Raw genomic sequence first — 7,156 nt, 5'->3', positions numbered from 1 at the left:
GCTATGTTATGTGAAGCCACAAAGTCCCAAGGAGGATTATCTTCTCTGAGAAAGCCTATAGGACATACTGTTTACCAAGGCCACAAGAAATGTTAGTGATGGCTCTTCTCTGCGGGGCCAGACTGATAGTGAAGTTACTGCAGAAATTGGCTTTCTCTTAGAAAAAGAATGCATCCAGTGCCGTAAAGTAACAGAGGCCAGGCTGTGTGCTTCAACTGCTGGAAATGAGATGGTTGAAGTTATTTTCATAAGCACCAAAATCCAAGAGGTCTAAGAGTTAAAAAGGTGGTCATAATAACCTCATAGCCAAAATGAGTTGGTGATCCCTGAAAGTACTTGTTTAAAATACACAATCAAGTGTGAGCGACAGACAAAATGTTAAAATACTGTTTATTGGGTCCCTGAAGGTACTTGTTAAAAATACACAATCATGTGTGAGCGACAGACAAAATGTTAAAATACTGTGTATTGATTTCTGAGTGGAGAGTTACATTTAGGGGCGCAGCTTTTCCATTTGGAATGATGAAAAGTACTGGAGATGGATAAAGTATTAACTGTAAAAAATAAGTGCATGTTTAATGTCAATAATTTACATCTTAAAGGACTTCAGATTTTATGTGATTAACACTTTTTACAACAGATAATGGAAAGACTAATGGATAAGCAAAATGATAGAATGTTTAGTTGAATAAAATTTTATGGTCATTTGTTTAATTATTGGACCTGAGTCGGGTTTCTGAAGAGAACCTCCTGACTGAGGAGTGAGCCAACATCCAGAGGAAAAACCTGTCACAGAACAGCAAGGAGACAGTGGCATTTGCCCCCATTTCTCTCCAGACAACCCTGCGGCTAGTTTCTCAAGAGCTGTAAATCAGGGAGAAAATATTTAGATGTTTTAAAGGCATTAGATTTCAAATGTTATTGGTATCCAGTGCCATCATGAACTCCAGATTAGAGGAGGAGAATACAGGAGAAAGGTAACAGATGAATCCCTAATCAAAATCTAGCTTAAACTGCAATAGCAACTGTACACATTCTCCCAATCCTAAAGTTTATTATCCTCAAAGTTGTCATTAAAATGAACATATGTAACATGTAAAGACACCCGGCACAAAGTGTTTGGTTAGTGAAGTAAGAACTATAAGAGAAAGCCAAATAGAAGTTTCTGAAAATACACTCTCATATTACTGTTGACTTTTAAGAATGCAATAGCACAATTGAAGAAACAAAAAAGAAACACAATGGCCTTAGATGATGTGACTCTGAGGCTGCCATGTTAAGAAAGTATTGAGCTGGACTGGTAAGACTCAGCAAATACAACCACTCTATAACAGTTTTCCATAAGACTGAAGCATCTTCTCCAAATTATTTTGATTAAATAACATTGTATTTTGCTTGTATGATAAATATGGCTCAGAGACACTTTTGGGTTATGAATGTCCTTTCACATACCCGGTGCTAATGCTGTAATTTCATCATTTGCGTTTCCTGTCCTAAGAATGTGGAATCTACAAATTGTTCCTTTCAGGCATGTGCTAGCCTGCACGCACGTGAATATAAAAGTGTGTCTTTTGAAGACCTCTGCACTTTCCTAGTTTGGGAACTGAGCAGTACTTATAGATGGAATATTTGTAGTGGGTCTGTTATACTTAATAGATGGGGACAGTGTTTTTTTCAAAGGGGTACTTATAAGTACATTTTCTAATCCAGCAAAGTAATGATTCCAAAGCTTCTGACTCGGTGTGTAAATCAAACATGAAAACTCATGAGAACTTTGAGACCTCTTCCTTCAGGGCATAATTGAAGCTTTTTAATATAACCAATTTAGCCAACTACCACTTATGTTTAATTTAATTACGTTATTGATACTTCGTTATATATAAAGACCCACAGTGCCACTAGGAAAGTATAGGATCTGCCCTTGAGGCAATGACATTAATACTGTGGAGTGACTTAGGACAATGCTACATAACTGCCAAAAAAAGCCCTAAAGTACCATACATGATGGGTCCCATAAACTCCCACTAGGGATCAAAGTTGTTGGCATGAAGAAATGCATATTTTGACATATCTTTAAGGGATTCAATAAAAAATAACAGGCAAAAGCTGTTGAGAACTGGATCAAAATCATCAGACACACAAATATGAGAATACATGTGATAAATTCACTTGAGGATGGACGCAGGTAATTAATATTGATTAGGGCACAATATAAGCATTGAAGAAAGTACATAGTGGGAATTAGACACAATGATTTTTGAAAATAAGGAGCTCCTGAAAGATTTTTAACTTCTTCAGACTTTCCAAAAAATTAGTAACAATAAAAGCATAATGGTATTAAATGATGATACATGCTTGCTTTTAAAAGTAAGATTAAGCTCCTCCCTGTTCTAGAGACCGCCGCTTCTTTTCGAGCAGTGCCAGCTTCCTTCCAGAGACAAGATGGTGAAGGTCGGAGTGAACGGATTTGGCCGTATTGGACCCATGGTTACCAGGGCTGCCTTCACTTCTGGCAAAGTGGACGTTGTTGCCATCAATGACCCTTTCATTTACCTCAGCTACATGGTCTACATGTTCCAGTATGACTCCACCCATAGCAAGTTCAAAGGCAAAGTTAAAGCTGAGAATGGGAAGCTTGTCATCAACGGGAAGGCCATCACCATCTTCCAGGAGCGAGATCCCGCCAACATGAAATGGGGTGATGCCCACGCCGAGTATGTTGTGGAGATGACCCGTGTCTTCACCACCATGGAGAAGGCTGGGGCCCACTTGAAGGGTGGGGCCAAAAGGGTCATCTTCTCCGCCCCTTCTGAGGATGCCCCCATGTTTGTGATGGGTGTGAACCACGGCAAGTATGACAATTCCCTCAAGATTGTCAGCAATGCTTCCTGCACCACCAACTGCTTAGCCCCCATGACAATTTTGGCATCATGGAAGGACTCATGACCACAGTCCATTTCATCACAGCCACCCAGAAGACTATGGATGGCCCCTCTGGGAAGCTGTGGAGAGACGGCCATGGCACTTGCCCAGAACATCATCCCTGCATCCACTGGCGCTGCCAAGGCTGTGGGAAAAGTCATCCCAGAGCTGAACAGGAAGCTCACGGGCATGGCCTTCCGTGTTCCTACCCCCAACATGTCCATTGTCGATCTGACATGCCGCCTGGAGAGAGTTGCCAAGTATGACGACATCAAGAAGGTGGTGAAGCAGGCATCAGAGGGCCCACTAAAGGGCATCCTGGGCTACACTGAGGACCAGATTTTCTCCTGGGACTTTAACAGTGACTCCCACTCTTACACCTTTGATGCTGGGGCTGACATTGCTCTCAATGACAACTTTGTAAAGCTTATTTCCTGGTACAGCAATGTATTCGGCTACAGCAGAGTGGTGGACCTCATGGCCTACATGGCCTCCGAGGAGTAAGAAGCCCACCCTGGACCACCCATCCAAGCAAGGACACAGCAAGAGAGAGGCCCTCGGCTGCTGAGCAGTCCCTGTCCTAACTCAACCCTTGACACTGAGCATCTCTCTAGTAATACAAGCGGCAGGGCTGCGTCCCCAGCACCCTGGCCGCCTGGCTAGCTTATGCCCCGGAATAACAACACACAAATTGGATTCATTTAAACACTGCTTGGCCCTTTAGCTCTAGCCCTTGCTGGCTAATTCTGATATCCCAATCAACCCATCTCTAATAATCTGTGAGCACCGGTCTTAGTGAGCACCTGTCTTACCGAGAAGATTCTAGCCTACGTTCATCCTGGGTCGGAGCTTCATCGCATGTGTCTGCCCGGGAGCGGGGCATGGCGTCTCTCTGAGGAGTCTGCCCCCGAGAGGAGAGCTGTCGAGTCTCTGATCTCACTTCCTCTTCCTCCCAGCATTCTGTTCTGTTTACTCCACCCACCTATGTTCTAAGCTATGAGGCCAAGCAGTTTGTTTATTACTTAACCAATGAAATCAACAGATTGATATATGACACTCCCAAATCACATCTCCCTCACAGTTTGCATCCCAGACCCCCAGAATAGCAGGAAGGGCTTAGGGAGCCCTACTCTCTTGAATACCATCAATAAAGTTCATTGCACCCCTCTTTTAAAAAGTAAGATTAATAATAATAACAGATAGGATAGAAGAAAGAGTATTGAAAAGGCTGGAAGGGGAGCAGCAGATCAGAGCCCTGATGGAGACCAGACCTTACTTTCGCTTCACTAGAATGGGAGAGAACTGAGCAAGCAGGTACTATACATGGTGCTGTCTACAGAGAGAGGGGATTGTTGGCTGCAGAAGGAAGGACTATTAAAAACAAACAGGAGGGTTTAGACCTCTGACAGGTCATAAGGCTACCCCAAGAAATAGCTGTCATAGACTTCCCTGGGCATCAGAAAGAAGAGGAATCAATCTCGAAGGAAAATAGCTGAGCAGACAAGGCAGCAAAGGAGACTGTTCTCCAGACAGCGGTCTCCTGCTAGCCACACCATCAGAGATGGGGACACCCACATTGCCAGAATTTCCAGCTTATGCTGACCAAGAGCTCCAAAGAATCCATTTGTACACAAACACAAGGAGAAAGGATGGCTCAGGACCCCCGACAAATAGATCATTCTCCCATCAGACTTTGTCACTCAAATACAACAAAGTACTAATTTGGAAAAAGAAAATACAGGACCTCTTTAAAAGAGCACATCTAAGGTCCTTGACCTTAAGGCCAAAACAGCAGAAGTTGTAGGCTGATGTCCCATGTGCTTTTTCATCAATGCAAGAAGTGGAGTCATGAGGACTGGGCACTGGGAGAGAAGATCCTCAGAATGGTCTCTTTCCTTGCCTTTGACAGCCATCTTTTGCCCCCTTGAGTATGTACCCCAGGTAAGTTACCCCAGTCAGCAGAATTGAGCGGAATTTGCTGATACACGTTACCCCAAGTCTCCCAGAATTCTAAGCAGCCCTTCAGTGGCAGCTTTGCAGGCTTCCAAGGTGTCAGCTGCTATCAGGAGGTCATCCACATACTGTAATTTGGAGACTGACTTCACAGAGGTAAAACCAGGCTTGTGTAGCTATAAATATTTGCCAGTTTTTATAAATACCATTTCAGGATGGAATGAGGCTTTCCCGACTAACCATGAGACATCTGCCATGGTGGTCAAAAAGCTACTAGAAGAGATCATTTCTTGGTATGGCTTCCCTATGCTCTTGTCTCAGATAATAGACCTGCATTCATCTCTCAGCTAACATTAAGACTAGTTAAGACTATGGGGACCAATTGGAAACTTCATTGTGCTTTGTGTCCCCAAAGTTTAAGCCAGGTAGAAAGGATGAACTAGGCCTTAAAAGAGACTTTAACCAAATTAACCCTTGAGACTGGCGGTGACTGGGTGTCTCTCTTCCCCTTTGCTCTCTACGGGGTTCACAATTCTCCTTATACCCTAGGTCTGACCCCACTTGAAGTCATGTATGTCAGGTCACCACTCATTCTGCCTAAGATTTCTTTCCTCTCTATAATTTCTGTCTCAATGTGCATAAACAACCCTGGCCTCAGCTACGTGCAGTCTATGAGAAGGTACTGTCCCCTGTGCCCCATGGGTTCCAGTCAGATGACTTGGTGATCATCACAAATCTACACGGTCCAGCTGGTAGTTCTGAGACAACAACATAAGCCTGCTTATCTGGAGAAAGCATCTCCAGGATTTGAGATACACCATTATTCAAGGGGGTGGGGAATATGAATAGCTTGGAAGAATGGGCAGCAGATCAGAGCCCTAATGGAGACCATACCTTAGTTTCGCTTCACTAGAATGAGACAATCAAGTCTCATGAAAACAACAACTTATGGGTGATCATCAGCAAGCACCCCAAAGCCCTTCTGCTACTTCAGCAGGTCCCCAAAGCCCTTCTGCTAACTCAGCAGGCTCCCACAAGGCCATCTGCTAACTCAGCAGGCACTCCACAGACTTCTGTAAGTTGAAGATAACTTTCTCTACCCTGCTACTGGAAAGTGTCTAACCACTAGGCCTCCCACCAGTCAGCTCTCACCAGTCAGTTCCCAGACTAATCTTTCCTCCACCAATCAACCCCAGGTTAATCCCTCCTCTTCAGAATTTCCCTAACTCTGCTTAAAAGGAGCTTGCAGGCTACTTTGGGGGTCACTCTTTTGCCACCCCAACATTAAAATCAATAAAACACTCTCATTATTGCATATGTGGTTGCTGGTCTTCTTCAGGGCTTTTTCTCAGACCCTAACAAGTATCAGCCTGAAAGGAAATGAGAAGGAATAATAGACAGGATTCTGATCAGAAGTCTAATTACTAGATTATAGTTACAGAAAATACAGAAATTTTAGAAGACAAAATGCAACTAATTAACAACCTTTGAAATTGCTCAACTTCATAGTCAAATTAACACAATACTTAACAAAATTCTCGAATTTCAATATGTGATGGTTTGAAAGAAAATGGCTCCCAAAAGAGTGATGCTATTAGGAGGTTTGGTTTTATTGTAGTACGTGTGGTCTTGTTAAAGGAAGTATGTCACTGTGTGGGGGTGGGCTTTGAGGTCTCCTTTGTTCAAGAACTGTGTAGTACACAGTTCACTTCCTGTTGCTTGCAGATCAAAATGTAAAGAACTCTAAGCTCCTTCTTTAGCACCATGTCTGCCTCCATCCCACCCTGCTGTGAAGATAATGGACTAAAACTTTGAACTGCCAGCCAGCCCCAATAAAAGGTTTCCCTTTATAAGAGTTACTGTGGTCATTTCATCTCTTCACAGCAACAGAAACCATTGTTTTAATAATTCCTTTTAAGAAACACATTCTAATAAATTAGAAATTCATCATAATATACAAAGCTTGTACAAACTTTGCCACTCATGTTCTAAAATTACTGAGCATATCTTTTTGTTGCTTTTGAAACAACAAAGGAAATTAATACTTTGAGATATGAAAAAAAATTATCCTTGGCTCTTTCTCCTAAAACCAGTGAAAATTTCCTCATAGTCCCAATCATAGCACCATATTGCAATAATATATGCAGGGAGAATATTCTCTTTCCATCAAATTGCACATCATCAATCACAATGCAAGACAACAGAGATCACAAATACATGCATATGGAATGCAGAATAGGAACTGAAAAAGAAGGGAAGAGATGGGAACATTAAAAAATGA

At 42.6% G+C, this 7,156-nt stretch overlaps 1 pseudogene; it reads left to right on the top strand.

The window, feature by feature from the left end:
• Positions 1-2,408: 2,408 nt before the first annotated feature.
• On the top strand, positions 2,409-3,426 carry LOC142838196 (glyceraldehyde-3-phosphate dehydrogenase pseudogene; annotated as a pseudogene).
• Positions 3,427-7,156: the final 3,730 nt, after the last annotated feature.

Source organism: Microtus pennsylvanicus, chromosome 19, assembly GCF_037038515.1.
Source record: "Microtus pennsylvanicus isolate mMicPen1 chromosome 19, mMicPen1.hap1, whole genome shotgun sequence".
In the NCBI taxonomy this organism is placed as follows: Eukaryota; Metazoa; Chordata; class Mammalia; order Rodentia; family Cricetidae; genus Microtus; species Microtus pennsylvanicus.
Note: the sequence above shows the minus strand (reverse complement) of the source record. Positions and strands in the feature narration are given on the sequence as shown.